Source organism: Ostrinia nubilalis, chromosome 27 (assembly GCF_963855985.1).
Source record: "Ostrinia nubilalis chromosome 27, ilOstNubi1.1, whole genome shotgun sequence".
In the NCBI taxonomy this organism is placed as follows: domain Eukaryota; kingdom Metazoa; phylum Arthropoda; class Insecta; order Lepidoptera; family Crambidae; genus Ostrinia; species Ostrinia nubilalis.
This window is the reverse complement of record NC_087114.1, coordinates 7,925,139-7,945,774: the sequence shown is the minus strand read 5'-3', so window position 1 is coordinate 7,945,774 and position 20,636 is coordinate 7,925,139. Positions and strand designations below refer to the sequence as shown.

General features: G+C 36.5%; 1 protein-coding gene across 4 annotated transcripts in view; it reads right to left on the bottom strand.

Moving 5' to 3' along the window:
- The window catches only part of LOC135084928 (titin-like), a 77,066-nt gene that overhangs the window by 41,130 nt on the left and 15,300 nt on the right, over nucleotides 1-20,636 (bottom strand). For 2 of the 4 annotated variants that reach the window (XM_063979676.1, XM_063979674.1), the window contains exon 2: nucleotides 7,935-8,038. The gene's annotated coding sequence lies outside the window, so the exon portion shown is untranslated. Of the gene's footprint in view, nucleotides 1-7,934; nucleotides 8,039-13,161; nucleotides 13,302-20,636 lie in introns of those variants that run through there. The other 2 variants (XM_063979675.1, XM_063979677.1) reach the window with 2 other exon arrangements.

Here is a 20,636-nt window from a genome sequence, read left to right as displayed (position 1 = left end):
AAAAAATATTGTCATAATTTAAGAGTGCATAAAGTTTTTTGGCATACTCATCATTTCGCATAACGTTCATACAGAATAATTCATAAGGCATATTTTTTTTGCCATAACCACTTTTATTATAATAATATTTTAGTATATATTTTTTCTGTATACTCGTTTTTTTAATAACGATTTCTAGGCATAACATTTATTGGCATCTAAACCAATGCCATAAATATTATCATTCATAATATACAAAATACCATAATTTTAACAAATATGAAATACAAAAATGTTATAAGTTAACAAATATAAATAGACAAGCAAGCATGCAAACAAGCATGCAAGCAAGCAGCAAGCATGCAATCAAACAGCAAGCATGCAAGCAAGCTGCAAGGAAGCATGTAAGCATGCATGCAAGCAAGGATGCAAACAAGCATGCATGCAAGCAAGCAGCAAGCAAGCATGCAAGCAAGCATGCAAGCAAGCAGCAAGCAGCAAGCACGCAAGCATGCAAGCAAGCAGCAAGCAAGCATGCAAGCAAGCAGCAAGGAAGCATGCATGCAAACAAGCAAGCATGCAAGCAAGCATTAGGATTGCCTTATCTCCGGCGCTGCGGGAAGTGCGGTCCTTCCGCTCTGGCGTAACATATACCCGGCATGCCATGCTCGCTTCCGCAGCTTCGGCTTGCTGGTCGCCTTCGGCGACCAGCCTCAGCCGCTCCAGCTCGCACGGCTGCCGGATATATGTTACAGCGAGCGAGGACCGCACTCCCTCCGCGCCTCCGGCTTTTAAATTACACTCTAGTATAGGGCAGACTAGTACCACGTGGAAGAGACCACGGCCAGTCGGGATCAACATAATTTCAGACCAGGCAAGCTTAATGTTGTAAAAGAAATGTGGACTGTATAATATGTGCGTTATAATAGATAAGAGGGATTCAAGATCAAACAGAATGTAGTTTCACGAGCTTAAGTTTTCTAAGAAACAGGTCAAAAATTAAGAACAAAAATGACAATGATACAGAGAATTTAGTTTTTGCAAATCTATAGGCCAAAAGAGTATAAAGGTGGAAGGAGGATCGTTCGCAACATCACAAATACATAATTATTTACTCTTCAATGTTGGTTGCTCTTATAGACAATATTTGTGACTTTAAATGTTATAAATAATTAAATTATGTTTATAGTATTTTATTAAAAACAAACTTTATGTATATAAAAATTATGTTCTTTACATTTATGATTATTTAAATTATGGTATTGAAAATTAGAGAAAGTTATTATTATGCCTAAGAAACCATTATGCATTTAGAAAACTATGCATATCAAAGTTTATGCGAAAAAACTTTATGCAAATACTGTTATACCAAACTAAATTATGATGAAAAATGTTATGCGTCCAAGAGGGCACCCGTTCCTAAGATTAGCGAGTTCAAGCAAACAAACTCTTCAGCTTTATAATATTATTTAGAGTTACTAGCGGCCGCACGCGGCTTCGTACGCGTGGACCCCGTTTTACCGTTTTAACCCCTTAGGGGTTGAATTTAGTAAAATCCCGTCTTAGTGAGCACCTACGTTAAAAAACTAAAAACTCATTTATTTTTGCAAATAGGCTTTTAAAAAGCACTTTTACACGTCCCAGTATTAACCCTACCACTGCTTCGGGACAATAAATGGGCCAGTGCTGAGAAGAAGCAGCGCAAGAAACTCAGTAACTCAGTTCCAAAAGGAACCCCCATGCAAAATTTGAGACTAGCACTTGTAGTTTCTGAGATTTCGTGATGAGTGAGTGAATCAGTGACCTTTCGCATTTATAGATATAGATAAATTATTAACTATTAGTATAGACAAAATATGGACTGGTGGCTTGTATACGACACAAGACAAAAGTATAAGTAAGAAATTTATAGATAGACTAGCTTCCCGACCGCGGCTTCGCCCGCGTGGAATTTTTCGGTTTTTTATATAACCTATGACACTCAGCAATAATATGGCGGGTTTTATATGGCTTCACCAATAGGGTTAAAGAATTGTTATAATCGGTTCAGTAAATCCCGAGATTACCCCTTACAATTTAACAAACATACAAACACACAAACTTTACTCAATAAAACTCAATAAAACTCATTTATTTCTGTAAATAGGCTTAAAAAAAGCACTTTTACACGTCCCAGTATTAACCCTACCACTGCTTCAGGACAATAAATGGGCCAGTGCTGAGAAGAAGCAGCGCAAGAAACTCAGTCACTATTGTCAGCCTCTTTTTCAAAGGTTTACATGCTTTAAAATGTACAAAGTTATAAATATTTATGCGAGCTAGGTAGTAAAGTATCCCAAACATTTTTATCTTTTAAATAATCATCGACTTTATAGTAGCCCTTTTTCATTAAGGTACTTTTAATATGTGCTTTGAATTTATGAATGGGTAGTTCTACAACAGTTTGTGGTAATTTATTAAAGAATTTAATACATTTTCCCATAAACGAATTACCAATCTTATGCAATCTGAAATTTGGAACGGCAAGTTTATTTTTGTTTCTTGTATTAAAGTTATGCAAATCGCTCTTTCTAATATTAGTAGTACTTCTTTATAATATTAGTAGGTATAGATAGAAGTACTTGCTTTCTCGTCGCCTGTAGTACAATCCAATTACCATTATTAGGTACCGTATTCTGTAATTGATAAGTATCATGTTCCAACCCAAGTACACGGTAAACACAGACAGACAAATCTTGTACGAGTATTAGATAATACCGTGCAGTGAGCAAGCTTACACAATCGTAATGAATAGCTACACACAAATTGTTCTACAAGCTATTATTTGGATGAATTATGTTATAGAGCAGTCAATTAACATAGTACATTGTGTGTATGATTTGTTACGAGCGTGAAATGTAGACCAGAGGTAAATTCCAAAAATTTTCCCGAGGTTTTGTACGAAATGATGGCACGCAAGCTTAAAACTGTAGCATCTTAATTTATGCTAGCTGCTATTTTAATACAAAACTATACTGTTTTCTGCTAAGGTTTCTAAAAGCGTTCACGGAAATTTCCAAAACTTGTTACAAAGATTTTAAAGTGGAAACATTTTCCTATAATTGTAGTAAAACTCTATCAAGTGTTTTTAATGTAAATTGTGCAAAGAAATATTTTAATTGACGCTTAGTATTCCAATTCAACATACCTAATTAAAGTTATGGAATAACAAGAAGTATTATATTACTCTTTCACACTAAACACTAAAACTAATGGACGGATTTTGATGAAGTTTTTAACGGTTTGACAATTTTGAATTGAATAGATAGATAAAATCACAATAGAATAAAAACGAACAACAAAATTTCAGTGGCCTCCGAGTCAAGCAAAACAATGCAACTATAGTGAAAGTAAATATAAGTAAATGTGCTAAGTATTATCCAATACGAATGACCTTTTTACCTACTTTTCGCTTGTTTGATAATGTTATTATACCATTATGACCTCGGTTTGTAACTAGGGGCTATTTGAAATGTCAAAATTTATTAGTGCTTTTTTTTCTGATGCGGATTGGAATTTGGATCTGAGTGCTTACGCCCGTATTCACAAACGATGCTTGCATAAGTGAAGCAGCAAATATAACGCACAGCGTTGAATAGAGCTCTGTGATTGGTTCGTGTGTCACCCTGTGCGTCCACGCGCACTGTGAGACCTCATAGTAATGTCTGTGAATACTTGAATAACAACTCTAGTCTCTCTAGAATCCAGGTTATGGCAAGAAATCTTGACAATTTCCTCAGTTAAAATATTTTTCTATGATCTAACTGAAGGCCTACTTGTACATACATACATTCTGAGCACATATTTCTCATTAATTACACATAAGTAAATAATTACATAATGCTCTCACAATTATTTTCTGTTGTGTGTGGCTAGGCATACTTAATTATTATTTAATAGTTTTCTCCAAGGGATAGTGTAGTTTATACCTTTAGTGCTATGGTTGAAAATTGTATTGTAGAATGACGGCACATCAAGCTACTCTGTGGTATATTATATTAAGTGGATGTAATATAACTACTTTGCAACAAAAAAAAAAACAATTCAAATTATTATTAAACTCAAATTCTTCGTTGGTATGTAGGCTCATTTCAGGACACTTATACACGTCCCAAATATAGCTTGCCCTACCACTTCGGGACAACACCAGCTGGTGCTCAGTAGAAGTGGCGGAAGAAACTCAGTTCTCTATTCATATTATTAGAAGAATTTTAGGTTTAGGAACTGTTTAAAAATATCACCATTATTAGTGCCTTTTTCCCGTGATGCGGATTTCAGCACGCGTGCGGATTTAATCCGCATGCATCCGCATTTTACTGTTTTTTCTATTACGCGGCCTACTTGACCTTCACTGGTTGGGTTGTTGACGGTCAAGCTGTAGATCCTGGCTACACAGGAGTTGCAGCGGTGGGAACGAGAGGTGGGAAAAGTCCCGTATTACGCGGGCTACACGAACGCGTTCGGTCACAATACGAAATCTTTCTCCTGCGTGCAACCAGTAGAGTGACAGAGCTCTATTCAACGTTGTGTGTTTGATTTGCTGCTTCGCTTAAGCAAGCATCGTTTGTGAATACTGGCGTCACACATGCATAGACCATCTGGCTTGGTTGTAGTATTGACTAAGATCCACAGCACACATTTGATTTAGCCGCTTTTTAGAAGCTTAAAGCTACACCTATCATCCGCTTTGCAATGGAGGGAAGTCGAACCTTAACTTCGAACTCCTCCTATGTTCTTCTGATTAATTTCGTCGCGGGTCCAATGACAGTTTAACTGTCCCCCGGGACAAATTGACCTTCACTGGTTGGGTTGTTGGCGGTCAAGCTGTAGATCCAGGCTACACAGGAGTTGCAGCGGTGGGAACGAGAGGTGGGAATATTCCCGTTATTACAACTATCAGCTACAAGTGTGTAGCGATGTCTGGGAAAGTAGGAAATACCTTAGTTATGGAGCTATTTAAAAATGAAATAATTTCACTTCTACTTTAAATAACCAAAACAATAACAATCGAGACCCAATAACCGATGTTTAGTTACGTAATTGGACCGACGATCGATTAGTGATGTTCGAGTTATCGATATACATACAAAGTCGATACTTTTGGTATACGATGAGAAAACGCTGGCAGATGTATTATATCACGATAGTTGTTCAGAGAGCATGTAGGGACGTAGAGATGAAAATGCATTAGCATTAAAATAAAATAACCATCAGGACAGCTGCTTTATACCGTTATAAAAAAAAAACAAATAAATGATATTATTATCATTGGATGATTTGCTTTTAATTTAATGTATGCCTTAAAAACTAATTGTTAGAGTCTTCATATCTTTCTGAACGAATCAAAAAGTTTCTTCCGTCTTCTCAGTACTAAACGATAATGTTGTCCAGGAATGGTGGTAGAGCAAACTATGCTTGGAGCGTGTATTTAAAGTGCCCTGGCTTAGATATTTATAAAGAATATTAATTTGTATTTAAATGTGTTTTACAGAGACCTACTATTTTGTAATTTACTTATTTTTGATTTCATTTAGAGTAGGCGCACACCGTTGATTTTTCTTCGGCCGATAGTTTAGTCGGGCAGTTGATCAGTATGGGCATGTATGGGAGGGCGCACACTACGCCGATTCGATTTGGCCGATTCTTCATACAATTTAAAATCGGGCACAACTATCGGCCAACTAAAAATCAACGGTGTGCGCATACTCTTAGTGTCATAAATTGGTAGTTAAATATTTTTATCGACACGTCCCATCACTAGCAGAACCGATCGGTGTCTACCCAAACGACTTTCCATCGCCATTGTATCACAAAGCGGCAATTATTCAATAAAAATGGACGAAAGGTCAATAGAGTTGAAATTTAACGTCATTAGATGTAGTTTACTGACTTACAAGGCGTGTTATGGTTTTAGAAAATGAAATAATTAAGTATTATTGGCTTTCTTGAGTGATTTGACTTCTTCTTCTTCTTTTCGTGTCGACAACAAACCTACACAGTGTCAGCCCAAAACTCCGCCACAAGAATGGCGTTGTCAGTAGCACTCATCAAATCCTCTTGAGTGCAGTTGCTTGGGCACTCAGGGCATGACATCAGGTGCTTCATCGACTGGGGAACAAAATTTGACTTTACTGGACTTCTTCTTTGTTTCTTTCTTTCCTGGAGTGGAGGCCACGTACCGGAAAGCGCAGGGTAGGACGTCCACCCACTAGATGGACCGACGACCTCATAAAGGTAGCGGGAATGCGCTGGATGCATGCCGCCACCACCCGGTCATAGTGGAAATCATTGGGGAGGCGTATGTTCAGCAGTGGACGTCCTGTGGCTGAAATGATGATGATGATGACTGGCTTTCTAGTCCCAAACCGTAACCGTTTATAACTCAAAGGTGACTGACTGACTGACTGCCATAGTGATCTATCAACGCACAGCCCAAACCACTGAACGGATCGGGCTGAAAGGCATGCAGGTAGATGTTATGACGTAGGCATCCGCTAAGAAAGGATATTACGAATCTCCACCCCTAAGGGGGTAAAACGGGATCCACGCGTACGAAGTCGCGGGTGGCCGCTAGCCTATACATAATTCTACAACTAGAAATACATAAGGCAGTCACTTAAAACAATCATTTTAGTAATGAAAAATCGTTAGCTATTTTAATTCACTCCATCCAATTACAATTTATGATTTATGCAATAAAAATAACCAAACCTATTAGAACTGTCATCGATTTTCGAAATAGATCGATTTAACCAATCAATACCGATCGGTGTCAATTTCATAATACTTCGATCACGATCTCTTGCGCGGACGCAGCTGCGTGCTTCGCGGTTTAGTTGGTTAAGAATTAAGCTATTAGATACTGGTTATGGCCCGCTGGTTTGCTTGCTATAGATCAGCGATTCCCAAACTTATTTTGTCTACTGCCCACTTTGAGAATAAATTCTTTTTAGCGCCCTCATTTGTAGTCGAGAGTCGAGTGCTCAGTCGGTGTCTAAGAGTCCTCCTAGTAAATGACGCCTCCCAAGCCTCTATACAACGTCCCGTTTTTTTTTCTCGGTCTCTTACCGCCCCCTTTTAAGCCTGCAGCGCCCACAAGGGAAAGTTCACTTTGGGAAAGACTGCTATAGATCCATATAGTTGCTTAAGACTCTCACAGTGTTCTCTATGTGACACTAATAACTTTTGTCTTGAAGATAGTGTGTATAAATTGATCATCAGTCTAGCCAGGTTTTGCTTACGGGACTATTCCTACCTCTTGCGTTCCCACCGCTGCAACTCCTGTGTAGCCAGGATCTACAGCTTGAACGCTAAATATCCCAACCAGTGAAGGTCAAGTTTGTCCCGGGGGAAAGTTAAGCTGTCATTGGACCCGCAACGAAATTAATCAGAAGAATAGAAGTTCGAAGTTGAAGTTTGACTTCCCTTCAATGCAAAGCTGATGATAAATGACAAAATAAAGGAACAAATCTATCTACGTTCCTACTGCAACTATGTACTGCATAGCCAGGATCTGTAGTTAGGCTTCCAATGTGTATCATTTAGTACCAAATAAATATTTTTTCTTTCTTTCTTTATTTCTTTCAATGAAACCAGTGAGTGGTTGAGTAGTCTTATTTCTTATTAGGGTTCCGTAGTCCTGACAAGGAACCCTTATAGTTTCGATATGTCTGTCCGAGATTTTGCTTGGAAACTATTGGCACTAGGGAGCTGTCATTTTGTGGAGATATGTATATTAATCACGCCGACAAAACGGTAAAATAAAAAAAAAATGTTTAGTGTAGCTCCCCTACATGTAGAGTGGGGATGATATTTTTTTCATTTTCTACCCCATCGTGTGGGGATCGTTGGACATAGAAGTATGTAAGAGCTAAAGAATTTTCGTAATTCTAGAAAATTAAATAAAACAAACTTACCAGAACACCTTATCGACGTCACTTTGGTGTGAAAAAGTCCAGTAAGTACTCAACACATGAATCACTTCACAATCACTGATCACTTCACATGTTCCTCAGCAAACCTGTTATTAACCAAAATAGTAATCGTAGTAATAAAATATTATGTATATAGCTACAGCGTACAACGCGAACTTTATGTATAAGTATAGAAAGTCCTTAAAAAATTGGAGAATCTTTTCTAAAATACCCTTCGGGGGCGGATTTGTATTGGTTTCTTGCATTTATTGATTTTGTTTTGCCAATTTTGTCCCTGTAACAAATTGGTTCTGTTAATTTAGTTGACAGGGTTATTAGTTAGTAATAATGTTGTCTGTTTGTTAGTTGATGTAAGAAAATACAATGGAATTTGTGAAAAAGCAATATACCTACCGAAAATGTGTTTGAAATGATTTGTATACAAATTATTATAGTAATATTTATTATAGTAATAAAATGCATAAAATATTAAAAGCATTCATAAATAAATAAAAAATTGATAATATTGATACCATTGCAAGAATTATTACCAAACTTCTTTAAGCTACCTTGTACAAAGCTAATTTCTTAACCCTATCTCAAAATTTTCAGTTATTTTTCTTTTAATCTTGTAGTTTTCTTAACTTTTCCAAGTCATACAATTCATTTAAATATTGTTATAATGATTATACGAGTATGACTGAAGTTAGGTAAGCCTACTTCTAGCATAGTTATTTCTGATTTCTATTAGCATATAACTAGATTAAATTACTTAATAAACTCGCTGAAACCGCTACTAATTTCAGGCATTTACATCACTAAAAAGTTATTAGAACCAACTTGATCAACAGCCTCCATGATGACATATTTTATCTAAACATTTAAACGTTATGAAAGCTATCGGCGATCGCAATCGCGTCAATAATCGACTTTGATGTAATTTTAACGTTTAAAAATATAGTTAAAGTGATTCACAGTAGCCTCGCTACCTCAAAAACAATTAATAACTAAAATACGAATAGGTATTCTGCTGCTGCAAGCTGAAGTGGCAATGGGCAGGGCACATAGTACGCAGAACTGACGGCTGATAGGGCAGCAAGGTTCTGGAGTGGAGGCCGCGTACCGGAAAACGCAGCGTGGGACGTCCACGCACAAGGTGGACCGACGACATCATAAAGGTAGCAGGGAAGCGCTAGACGCAGGCCGCTACCAATCGATCAACATGGAAAGCATTGGGGGATGCCTATGTTCAGCAGTGGACGTCCTATGGCTGAAATGATGATGATGATGATGATGATGATGATAATGAGTAGGTATTCATAGGTCTGAATCGTTTAAGTATCACAATGGATGCGGTCTGAGATCAGGTCAAAGCAGCCCGCACTTCTTCTTCTTTTCCTTTCCTTTTATTCATAACAAGGCAGGTATTTGACCGCAATCGCACCTGGTGTTAAGTGAGATGCAGTCCGTTTGCGTTCTTTTCTCATGCCCTCACTCTCAGATCGCAATAATACTAAATGTAGGGCCGAGAATGTTTTTGCGTTCACTTTGGCCTGACCGCAGACTGCAGAAGACGTGTGGCAGATACTTGATGTTGATAAAATATCATAATTTTAACGAATGGCTGCTCCTCGGTTAATTAATTCTTGACATCGTTAACAGATAAGTATCCACTGAACTCTTATACTAGTTGTAAGACCAATGTTTACCCAAAATTGTGTATGTTCAACTTATACTTTGAGTTTAAACTCTGCCACATTAATGTCGAATTCAATTTTATTACATTCACTCTTAACTCTTGTCTCGCATTGACATTCTTGTATCTCGCTTTGACCTTGCTCGAATCATTATTCGATCACTATACGACTGGCCCAACCTTGTTTTTTTCCCTTGTATTTCCCATAGTAAAAGCTTTAGTTTGTCAACTCTACTTTATTGGCCAAAGTTATTTTTTATGAAAGAAAGAAACATTTATTACGATGAACATCACTTAGTTAAGGACAGAGAACGTATAGAGAAAAAAAGACAAATAGCACATAAATATTACAAGGAAATAAAAAGTGAACTGAGCAGTGCTATCCTGTCGCAACAGCGATGCCTATCGCAATGGGACCCCACTCAGCATATGCCGTGGCCCACGGTGGGGAAAGCCACGACGCTGGTTTTCAGTGGGCCCCATGCTGAGTGGAAGTCACGGACACTAACATAAACTGCATATTATCATCATCAGGTCATTCAGTCTCCACTGCAGGAACACGACCCTCTCTAATTTACCAGAGGCAAATGGAAGATTAGGCGTACACTCCCCATGCCAGGCAGATCTGTTTTTTGCAGCAAATGGATCACCTGATGGTAGATAAGTGATTACCGCCACTCAATATCACCTGCAGCCCAGGGGGAGTTACAAGTGCGTTTGAGGCATGAGTTTTTTCATATTTGTCCCTTACAACATTCATCATCATCATCATTTCAGCCACAGAACGTCCCTGAACATAGGCCTCCCCCAATGATTTCCACACCGCCCGGTTGGTAGCGGCCTGCATCCAGCGCTTTCCTGCTACCTTTATGAGGTCGTTGGTCCACCATCTGTACTTTATTTTATTTACAGAGTATCTATTGTGAGATTCTACTGCACAATCTTTTTTTATGGACACTTGACCGAGTCGGATCGCTGTGAAATTGCATCGCAACATTTGCTATGAAGTAAAAGTGTTTCGGACACCGATTATCGGTTGAAGCTACCAATTTGTTTGCTTTTGGTTCGCAATTATGTATTTTTAGTTCATTCTGCAACCTGATCAATTGATTTTGTTTTTATCTTTTTTAATTCGCTATTTTTGGATGGATTGAATGCAAGCTGCTACTAACCGGTAGATGTGGAAATTTACTATTTAATTAGATATTCAAACACTAGAACACCAAAGGTTTTGCCTATAATTTGATTACACTTGCCTTTCTAACAACTAGCCTTGACAAGTCCCATTGTTTAAATTATTTAATTGCAAAACATTACATTAATTTAAAATCACTTGGCATGCCTGGTTGGGTTAGTACAGCAATTAATAAACTACCTATGTCGTAATTATTGCCTGCTGTAATTTCGCCTATGTAGTACCTATCTATCTATATTTCTATTCTTAATATTATAAAGTTTATTTTTTAACAAATACTAGAAAGTACATTGACATTCGTCTGCTCGTTTGCCTTCTGTACATAAAAAAAAACACAAAAAAGTACAGGGCTAAATGGGCTTACCTAACATCAAAAGTATAGGTATTTTCTTTAAAAATATGTTTGTTCTTAATGGACTCGGAAACGACTGAATTGATTTTTATTTCATTTATATTTTATTATAGCACATTTACACAAATAAATGTTTTCTTTAATTTTTAATTTTGAAAATGTAATTTTTCCGCTTATTTTTATTTATTACAATATCGTTGATTACTTATGCATATTGCTATGCATTTCATCGTAATGTATGTTATAACTTCGTAAGCAAATTGGTGCGGGGTCACCGACTGTTATGTAACTGGAGAGGGGAAAGAAAAATTTCAATAATAATAATAATATCCCTACAGCAGCATGTACAATTAGCTTAAAACTGCCATTTCGTTTTTTGTAAATCTTTTTTGCTTAAATAAAGATTTATTTTTTTATTTAGTTTTTAACTCGCTGTAATAAATTATAACACATCTTTTTATTTGTATCCTGGACAAAATGTCCATAAGGAAATTCAGTTTTTCCATAATGTATTGCATTTTACCTACTGTTCTGAATTACCTACATAAGTAGTTATGCAAAATTAGATCCAGAAATCGAATTTTAAAGCTTGGGTCAAACTGTGGTCAAACTAAAATGGTAATTAACTACCTTGTCACCGATATTGACAACTTTGTAAAATTACTAAAAACCCATTGCAGTCTTAAGTTAATCTTAATGAAAATGTTATTTTAAATAGCAGATTACCATCTACAAACCTTGGGCATCACATATCACGGACACAAGTGTAATGTTACGACATTTTTCCTCGAATCGAACGAAATGACCGTTAAACGTACGTAAGTTCTTTTGTGAGTGAAATTAAGAATGACATTCTTAACTGCATAAGTAAAATAAAGGCTTGTTTTCACGGATACATCCCGTATTTTACAGGAACTGTTTTTTTGCAGGATCTTTAGTTGAATACTATTCACAAACGATGCTTGCTTAAGTGACGCAGCAAATCGAACAGCGTTGGATAGAGCTCTGTGATTGGTTCGTGTGTCACCCTGTGCGTCTACGCGCACTGTGAGACCTCATAGTAATGTTTGCGAATACGGGCGTAAGTGTTTTAATATTAACAATTACACGAACATCCTAAACTCATAAAAACTCATAAAACTCATTTATTTTTGCAAATAGGCTTTTAAAAAGCACTTTTACACTATTATCCTGTTTACAGTGTCCCGCAAAAAAACGATCCGTTCGAATTTGGAACACATACTTGTGTGTTGAAGGACTCCAGTTTTGCGGGATTCGGTAATGCAGGGTCCCGCAAAACTGGATGGCCGTGGGAAAGGGCTCTAACAGAACACCAACCTATATTTTTGTTGCAATATAGACTCTATTACCAGTACATAAGGTCCTACAATGTTCAGCTTCTTTTAATGTCATCTTTACATTTAAAAAGACGCATTTGCAACATTTATTGGGACTTAATAATTTTGTTTGTTAAAATTTCTATTAAGAAACATTAGAGGTATATTTTTTAATAGTTTAAATAATAACTAACAGAAAACCTAATTGACGTTATTAGACTAATAAACATTGAAAAAACATAATTTCTAAAACTAATGACTGTTGGAAAACATTATGATTTTAATTGGGTTGAATATAGTTAGGTAATAATTGCTAAGACATTTTTATCACTAATCTGTTAAAAATTTACTAAAGCAAAACAATTTTTAGGTTAGTAAAAGATTTGGTATCAAAAATATGAATAAGTGTATGCATATTTAACCATAAAATTAACATACAAATGAAAATACATAGTAATAACTGTTAATTATAACAAAATATTAATTCAATCCCATGCCCTTAATTTGTCATTACATAATACATAACATAACATACCAAGAGATATAAATATTTACCGCGCTAAGCTACAGTACTCCAATAACACTTACATAAACTGAACCAAATACAAAAACAAGTGAAAATCACGCTAAAACACCCGAAAATCACGCACAATGACACTTAAACAACACAATAACACTTTTCAAACATAAATTTTAGAAGAAAACGGACCTAGAATGATTTGTTTGCTATAATAAAGTATAGCAACGGTGTACTACACACTTTCATGTGGAATGACCGAGGTGTACTGAGCGGTGAACTAAAGTGGGGGGTAGGGGGAGCACACGTTCGCGCGAACGCGGACTTAGTTTGTGAAAGGCAGCTAATGATGTATTGCCTAATTGGTATTGTATAGTTTGTGATGCCAATTCAATAGTGGATTGGTTTATTAGGTGAATTTATTTCTGTTGGTGTCAGTGAAATGTTTTGGCATGTTTTTATCTTCTACTATCGAATTACGATTTGCGTATATTTAGGATGTTAAACTCTTTTAATAAACCTGTCGATTTTTTCAAGATGTAAATAAAATTATGGATGGTATTTCTAAATTTGAACCATTTATATGGATAATTTTGGTTTGATAAATGTTACAAATAATTTTATGGTGCTATTTTTATTCTATACGAAATAAAGTTTACAATTTAAAAATTAAAATGCTTAGGATTGTATGTGGTTTATATTTTGCAACCTAGTTTTTGGTTTTGGATCAGGGACAAGAACGAGAAAAAAGTATTTTATTCCATATTTGAATCTATAGCAACATTTTGTATAACAGCTGTTCTCTGTCACCCTTCATAGTAAAGTTATCTTTATGTCAATCACGTATAAAAAAAAACGCCAACTGTTCAAAAACAGCCCTTCATGGTAAATGTGAGTTTAACATTTAAAACTTTTTCGAAATAAAAAAACTTGTCCCATTATTCATTTCCAAATCATACGCACACTACCGTATTGCGTGCACACAGACGTCGGCGCTCGCGCATAGCGAAACCGACGTTGTAATGCTGTTGCTATACGTTGTATAATGCCGCGGGGGCGTAGTAGCGTTTTATTGACAATACAGTGAGTCACAGGTTCGATTCCCGATGGAGCCATTTTAGTGAACTAAACTATTTTTCTGTCAGTCTAGTAGTTCGTAATTCTGTAGCTATGCGTTGTATAATGCCGCGGGGGCGTAGTGGCGTTGTATTGACAATACAGTGAGTTCGATTCCCAATGGAGTCAATTTGTTCCTGTTAGAGGCAATTTTAGTGAACAAGATTTTCTTTCTGTCAGTCTAGTAGGTCGTTATGATGTTACTATGCGTTGTATAATGCCGCGGGGGCGTAGTGGCGTTGTATTGACAATATGTAGTGAGTCACAGGTTCGATTCCCGAAGGTGTCATTTTTAGTGAACTGAATTAACTCCTTGTCAGTCTAGTTAGTTTAAGATTTGATTCTTGTTGGAGTCTTTTTTGGGCTTCATCATTGGGGATAAACACAAGTTTAATTATTATTCTTGTCAATAAATTGAAATGAAATCTTGATACAGCTTGATGGTACGGGACTTGACTAAAAACACGCTTTTCCTTACTGCACTAAAAGGTCATCATCAGAACCCTGGACATCATCTAGCACAAATCTAACGAACCCAAATTAGGAGCTTTTTCTATGGCCAACTTCCAGTCCCATCATCAGACCAGCTCGATGGTACCATAAATTGTATTGTCATCTAATCTACATATAATTTCCAAGTTTCATGATGATACAAGAATTAGAAGTGCGTGTAATTCAGATTCTTAGATAATAAAATACAAGTTCTGTTTGGTTTGGGAAAAGGTAATATTATATTTTAAAACAATTTCGTCAATTAACCGCAAAAATAACACTGAGTTACATGACGTCACAGTCACTATAACCAATTTCTACTTATTTCACTAATGGCATACTACCCTAAATGCGGTTTGAAAACTGACACTAGAGGCGTAAATAGATAATTCAATATTTTAACAGCTTGTGTTATTCAATTGGCCACAAATTGCCAAATGCTGTTTGACAAAAACCACTAAATATAACTGGTAAAACGGTAACTGACTGAGTGGTAAAAATACGTCAACGACTGTGACTAGATTCATCGTCAATATACTCGTACAATTCCAGTCTTTTAATTTATGAAAACCCTGAATTTTGACCTCGAAGCTGTTATGTTACTATGGTAGTTGATTGGACCTCTGTTTTTATTATTAAACTAGCGGCGGCCCGCGACTTCGTACGCGTAGACCCCGTTTTACCCCTTAGGGGTTGAATTTTGCAAAATCCCGTCTTAGTGAGCATCTAAAAGGAACCCCGATGCAAAATTTGAGAGTCCTAGCACTTGCGGTTTCTGAGATTTAGTGATGAGTGAGTGAGTCAGTGACTTTTCGCTTGTATAGATAAAGATAAAATATTAAGTTTCTCATATAGTGAACAAAAAATACAGAATAAGGGAGAAATATGCGAATATGGCCTCCTCAACTTGTCTGGTCTACGTGAGGTGTGGAGTGTAAGCCAAATCCTCCATTTTGCCTCTGGTAATTAAAGAAGGTCATTTTCCAATAGTGGAGACCAAGTTTTTAGAACTAACAGCTAATGAAATGAAAAATCTCTCCAATAATGAATTATTGCATACAGAGATTTTGCATTATAATGATGTATAATGGTAATGTTTTTGTCAAACAACATTTGGCAATTTGAGGCCAATTGAATAACACAAGCTGTTAAAATATTAAATTATCTATTTATGCCTGTGGTATCGCTTTTCAAACCACATTTAGGATAGTGTGCCATTAGTGAAATAAGTATAAATTATTAGTAAAGTTATTTTAGACAAATCCTTTAAACTTAACTACCCATAGGGCATCTATTTTTACTATGAAACTCGTTAATATTGCTACCTAAGTGTAGGAATGTCATTTGTTACTTAATCAAATATTCGTCAATGTAACCTAGGAAAGTAACGGACAGTCCAATCGCGTGTTTCCCACTGGAGCGTGTCTCACGGAGAAAATCGATTCATTAATCGATCGGATTGTCAACTCGATTATGCGTCTGTTATATCGAGTTTTCTTTTTTACGGATGGACTAGTGTGAAGCAGTTATGTTGCATTTTTTACTATAAAATTATCACTTTAACACTTCGCGGCTGTAAAGAACCGACAGACGTGCAAATCTGCGATAGCTGAACATCTGTTAACTTCGGACGTTAATCACTGGATGGAACTTCATGACCCGAAAATCCTCTCAACTGATAGGCATACCATGTTAGGTTGATACGTGAAGCCATTGAAATTAAAAAGCATAAGAATTTCAATCGAGAAGATGGATTTAACCTATCATCAGCGTGGAATCCGGTGATAACGAAGTACAAATCGCGTTCTAGGCCGTCTCAGAAAAACCCGGACACTGTTAGTGTAGTTTGTCGGACTGACTGTACCACTGACGAAAATATTGTGCAAATGCGGGTGGGTGAAGAAAACTCATCGCGCCGGAGCAGACGGCGCCGCATCTCTTCAGTCTGCCCGCGACCATGACTCGTGCAACCGAGCCGAAACGTCGGGAGGGTAAATATTTTATTTACCGTTAAAATAGATATTGTTGCAATAAATCCCGTGAAGTGATAATTTTATAGTGTGAAGCAGGGAATGTATTGATTTGTGTATTGTAAGACATTTCATCAGTCATTGGTCTCCACTGCAGGAGCACGACCCTCTGTCCGTGACTCTCACTCGGCATGGGGCACACTGAAAACCAGCGTCGTGGCTTCCCTCACCGGGGGCCACGGCATATGCTGAGTGGGGTCCCATTGCGATGGGCATCGCTGTGCGACAGGGTGGCACTGCTTTGTTTACTTGCTCATTCATTGTATGTTTTATGTCACCTCTGTCTTATTTGCTTTTTTTTTTTCATTTTACCTCTTTTGTCTTTTGTGATGTCCATGGCAATAAATGTTTCTTTCTTTCTTTCTTTCTTCTCTAATTTACCAGAAGGAAATGAAGGACAGACTCGTAAAATGTTTGCAATAATATTAAGCTTTTAAAAGGCGCTTTTATACGTTTAAAACCTACCAGTGCTTACGAGCTTGCCCTGAACGGAGGTCAAGTTCGCTCGTTTCAGCCAAATGACGTCTACTGCTGGACAAAGGCCTCCCCCAGGGATTTCTATACGACAGTCCTGCGCTGCATCATACTAGATACTTCCCGCGATCTTCACCACCTAGTGGGGGGCTTTGACCTTCATAGGCCAGTATCGGATTGCTGAGAGTCGGTAGTTGGAACCCCTGTGTCTACAGGAAGATTATGGTGAACCGACTCCTAACTAAAGCATATTATTTAGCCCAGCTGGAGGGTTTTACGGGTAATTTTTTAAAAAAAACTATATCTATAAAAGAAAGGTCACTGACTCACTCACTTATCACGAAATCTGAGAAACTACAAGTGCTAGGAGTCTCCATTTTTGTAATAGGGTTCCTTTAACGTAAGGTCATAAGGTGCTCACTAAAACGGGATTTTGCAAAATTCAACCCCTAAGGGGGTAAAACGGGATCCACGCTTACGAAGTCGCGAGCAACCGCTAGTCTATAATAAGTTTGAATTGTCATAACTGCCAAAATACTGGTCAAATTGAATAAATATTTTTGATTTGATTTGAAAAATACGCGTATGTGTTTCCAAACAAACATCACGCATCATTTGAAGCCAAGCCAAGCCTGACCCACTTATGAACACGCGAAAACCAATTTCCTACCATTGCAAGGTTTTCACTTCCTTCCTCATGCATTTTCCTTCAGTGTGTTTATTTTTTCATACAATTTTTGTAGGAAACGTGCCCGGAATGAGGCACTTGCGTGGCAGTTTGTAATAGTTCTGTCCAATTAGGTTTTGGTAAAATGTAGTTCAATATAATAAGGAAATAACGCATTAGGTGTGAGGTTGTGTAACATAATACTATATTTGAAATGGAAATAGTTATACAGAATTCAAATACTCGACCTAATTCCTTGAAAAGGGGTAATACTAGAGTGTATTATCAACAAATTATGTTCAGTGTAGATTCGCATATTTTAAAAAATATAATTATAATGCGATGTATAGTATTATTTAATACCTAGTTATTACAAAGGTGAACAACTTTTTAACAGCCTAAATGCTTCTTGTTTCTGTTTTCTTCTAATATTACTAATTTACTTCACTGTCATGTTTCTTTATGTTGACATTAACAACAATTAAGTGTAATTTAGTACTAACTTTCTACGTATAAGTTAGAGGGTTGCTTGCACCTTTGTTAAAGACGTCCACTGCTGGACAAAGCGTTCCCCAAGGATTTCCACAATGGTCCTGGCTGCCCGCATCCAGGCCCAAGAAAAGGGAAGAAATATACTAAAGACACGGTACAACTAAGGCCGTCTTATCGTTAAAAGCGATATCTTTAAGACAAAAACAAAAGATGGTTATTACGACGAGATACAATTTTACAAATTCAACCCCCAAGGGGATGAAAAGGGGGTCCAAAATGTAACAAATTATACTTACAGGGCAGATATTGTATACAGATTGCGGTCAAATACCTGCCTTATGCATAAAAAACCTTATGAAAAAATGTTCAACATACGTTTAAACTTAAAAATAAACCCAATAAGTATCCAGACAGCTTTCATGTAACAAAACTTACAAAGCTCCACTTAAGCGATTAATGCTTGACCTGTAAGTAGGTGAGCCTGTTACAACTAGACGCAAAAAAACAATAAACCATACAACATGTGAGACGACTCGGAACATGTTTTGAGCATGTTGCCCAGAGGCGAAACAGGTCTGCTAACAAAAGACTGCCTTCTGTCTACACTTTTGACATGTCGCAGTCAGATGGAGTGTTTAGACTTTTTGTAAAAAGCCTAAAATAAGAGGTTTTGACGTGCGTTATGTTTTTTTAAACAAGACGAGAGTTTTGACTTCACATTGTTTCTAAAAGTATGACAATTATGTGAGTAAGTTTGTCCCATAAGTCGGTTGTTGTTTAATTTTAAATGATTTTGTTTCAGCTAATTAGTATTTGACCTAAAATGCTTTACTTTTATCTAACAGATAAGTTACGGAATAAGGCACTTATCAAGAAGTGGTTAAACTGGCTCTGACCTGTTGAAGTGAATATAAATATTAAAACAAATCAATAATTAACAAAGAACAGTAGGTTATAGATTACAATTAATGAAGCCTCGAAGTAAAAAAATGCCGAAATATTTCATTAATCGATTTTGTGGTTAAAAAGATCATTATATTTTTACATCATTATGAAAAAATCTATTGTTATTTACCATTTTGCACAGCTAATTAAAAGTTTTTTGGTTGCACAACAGGATGTTTTTAGATTTTAATGATGTGCTAATCATATAAGTCGTTTGGTAAGTAAATGCTAAATAAATTAATTTCTTGAGGTAGCCTTTTAAGTACTAGCAAATAGAGATTGGTACTGCGGTCTCATGAGTTCCATGAGTTCCATGACGTTTCAAAAATGTAAATATTTTTTCTCAACTTCGAAGTGGACAATACACCAATTGGGTCCGTGGCCGAGTCCCACAGTATTCGACGCACCCGTGGTTGAAGCCCCCGATTTAAATAAATTTAATATCATATTTTTTTCGGCTTTTGCACTAAGTACAGTCAACGAAAACCATGCATGTTTGACGCTATTTAAAATGATGTATTTAATTTTTTGTTAAAAATACTTAAAACTTTTATAATTAAAACTTTTATTTGTAGTTAGTTAAATGTAGAGAGAGTAGAGTTATTTTAAAGACTGATTGTTACAATTATTTTGATTAGGTAAAACGATTTACATGTTATTTATAGGTAAATAAAAGCTATGATAAAATATGATAGGTTAAAATAAATCCTATTATATTTTTAGGTATCACTATGGTAAAATAATATTAAACATTTATTTGTACGATCAGTATAAATATTTATTCGTTTATAAATATTTTTGTGACTGACTGTACATTTGATTAAAAATTGCTTCTATCTGACCGGGGGCGTCGACCACGGGTGCGTCAAACACAGGGGGACTCGGCCACGGACCCCACCAATTTTGCGTTTTTAGTTCGACATTAATTTGTAATTTATTAAATGTTGTTATTGAAGATTTTTTCAAACTAAAATATAGAAAGACGGCGAGCGATAAGGATTCGTAGCTTGGGGTCATAGTACGAAATTCTATCTGCTCGGCGACCGGACTTTAATATTAATTTCCCTCCTAAAAGTATTGCGACCCCAAAAATACTCCAATTAAGTTACTCTGCCGAATACAATAACTTACATTACAGTAAAAAAATTGTGGCGTTCTTCCAAAACACAATACGAACATCTATTAACTACTAATACCATTCAACTGTCAATCAAAACTAGCAGTTCATCCAAAAGTCTTACTTCCTACAGTGCCTGCCGCATTACGCAAATTGGCTAGCATCGCTTATGTCAATTGTGTAATAGGTCAGATATTAGATAATTTGATAGGTCTTTGATGGATGACCTAGATTTCAGGCACGTGGCAGTCTGTCCTAAAAAAGCTGTTTGGGGA